The sequence below is a fragment of the Bos mutus genome, chromosome 5 (genome assembly GCF_027580195.1).
Source record: "Bos mutus isolate GX-2022 chromosome 5, NWIPB_WYAK_1.1, whole genome shotgun sequence".
Lineage (NCBI taxonomy): Eukaryota > Metazoa > Chordata > Mammalia > Artiodactyla > Bovidae > Bos > Bos mutus.
The window spans coordinates 75,479,894-75,482,859 of record NC_091621.1 but is presented as its reverse complement, the minus strand read 5'-3'; positions in this window follow the sequence as shown (position 1 = coordinate 75,482,859).

The following is a 2,966-nucleotide window of genomic DNA, read 5'->3' as shown; positions in this document are numbered from 1 at the left end:
ACTTGGCATATTTTGTTTTTTTGTCAATAATTTTCATTATCCCTATCTCTCATGCATTAAAATGTAATCTTCTACAAGAGTAAGATATTTTTGTATGTTTATTTATTTCTATAGCTTCAATAGCTAGAATAGCTACATGGGACAGTGGGTAATTAATCAATAAACAGCTTGTTAAAGAGCCTGTGTTTCTCATATTGTTCCCCATGCTACTTAACTTTAACAGGTGATTTTTCTTCATTTTCTAAACTACCTTCCTAGATATGGATTGACAAATCTATGCCGACTAACTAATGATGAGAGAGGGTTAACTGGAATCAATGTGAACTTATGTGAAATAATGGCTTGAAAGACAGTACCACATAAGCAATTTGAGATTACTAAATGATTTATTAGGAAATGGATTTGTTTCAATTCTTCAATGACATTCCAGTAAGTAGCTACAAATTTCATATACAAAGAGTGCTGGGTTTAGGTACAATTGTTCTTTCCCATTACATTTTTACTCTTTCTTCCAGCCCCACCTGCAAATACAACTAGCATCATCAAATACACAAGGGAAAAATACAAAAGTAAAATATTACTTTACTCTGTTTGGAAGACCCCTCCATTAAAGAACATGAGAATAAATAATGTTCCTTGTGTTTGATGAATTGGGGCCTGAGATTTGCATTTGGTTCCTTGAGAAGTGATATTCAATGCAATTAAAGATGGTACCTAAATTCCCAAGGACCATTTTGGTTCATGACCTGTAATCTCTGAGTCAGTTACTGAGAATGAAATTAAAACTTACATGTTCTGAGAAAGAGAAGAACCATCCAGCCATATCCAGGGATGATTAGCTCCTTTTTAATATAATCCGACCCAATAGTTGTATTTTATTTTTGATCGAATGATCTGTGGGAAAATTAGAATCACTAGCGTTATTCATAATATTGATAACACTTTATTACTGGGGACTTTCATAAAACACTGGACACATTTGTCTTCAAATGCCCCTATGATAAATCAAAAAAGCACTAATTTCCCCATTGTGCAGAGAAGAAATGAAAGTGGGAAAGCCTCATGAATGACTCATCCAATTCTTTGTGTCTGGATGAAAGGTATCAAGGAAGAGACATGATAGACTAAAAGAAATTCCATGTATAACAGAATAGACGGGTTAATATGGGTGCTCTAAACCTAAAACTTCTCTTCAATGAAAGACATCTTAAAAATGTGAAAAGACAAGTTTCAAATCTGGAGATATCTGCAATATTTCACTTAAAGAACAAATAAAATATTCTTATAAATCAATAAGAAAACATAATAAATATAATGTATAGTCAATAAATATGGAAATATTTCAAGCTCACTAGAAATCAGGGTAATGTAAATCAAAACTACAAAGATATTGACAGCTATTCAACTGTCAAAAATTAAGAATAACAACTCCAAAGAGTTGGACATGACTGAGTGACCGAACTGAAGAATAACTACCCCCAGTTTGTGGGACGCCAGATATCAAAGATATTTTTTAAACCATTGCTAAAAATATTGAAAAATAATTTGGAATTATCATATAAAATTAAACTTTTACATACCCAATTATCCTATGATTCCACTCCTCAGAATATTGTGACAAAGAAAAGATAGGATACAGGGGGAAAAAAAAAAAAAAACTTATGAAGTGATATATCTATGAATGTTTAATGAAGGACAATTCATAACAACAAAAACGGGAAAAAAATTAAATTCCCATCATTTAGACTATGGATAAAGTATATCTGTACTATGGAATATTATATAGCAGTGAAAATGGAGAAACTGTATCTACAAGTTTTAAAATAGGTCATCCCATTTACTTCCATGTTAATGTAAGGAAACAAATGTTCTTAAGCATTTTTTATATATCAAATGGGAATCATACTGTCTATTCTGAAGATTTTGTGTACTGAAATAATGGATGCATGCAGTTTCTGAAACATCCTTACCATAAAAATGCTATTAATTATTTGCAATCATTCTTTATGGTGCATTTTATTCACTTGAAATATTTTCATATGGATGCAAATGTGGAGCTATAAAGTCATATTTTTCCCTAAGAGCAACATCTTTTTCTCTTTTTCTCTGTCTTTCTGTATTTCCCTCTCTCTCTCTCTCTCTCTCACACACACACACACCAATTTTTTCTACTATAGTTAAATTGCATAGAGGAAAATTTTAATTATTAACTTTTAATGTCTAGGTAAAATATATAGGTATTCTAGAGGCACGTCAAAAATATACCCTATCATTTCTAGGTCTCTGAAAAAGCACTAAAATTAAATGTTCATCAATTCTTTCATTTATATATCTTTGTTACATACTAGGGGTCTATATCATTTATAAAAGACTGTTTTCACATATCACTGGATTTAAGTCACTGCTTTACCTATACTCTTAGGCTCTATAAAGCAAGGAAATACCCAAAATCCTAAACCATTAGCATGAAAGTAATGCTGTTATACAAGAAAGTCTGTCATAAGATTTGTACAACGTAAAGTTTTCACTCTAACAAACATCAAAAGGTTTCAGAAATTCCAGAGGAGATGGAATAGTTCGTGGAAGTACACAGATGAAAGACACAAAACGTTTGGCTGAAATGTCAAAGTCCAGAAACTCCAGTGGCAGAAGTAAAACTGTAGACAACAAAATGGGAAGAGACGAGAGAAATACAGATTAAAATAAAGCTAATTTCCTGAGGGTAAAATAAAACTCATATCATTCAGGGATTGATTGTTCACAATTGAGGTTTAAATTAATCAAGGTACCTATAATATGTGTCTGAATTTTTGTATTTCTCTGTCTTCATTGTCCATCACTTAATTCATTAATTTTTTATACTGAAGAGTTATTCACTGACACTGTTATTTTAAGAACATAAGCATTTCACAATCAAGAAAACATAAAGCTCTTAACCTATACCTTATAAGACTAATAGAAATAGC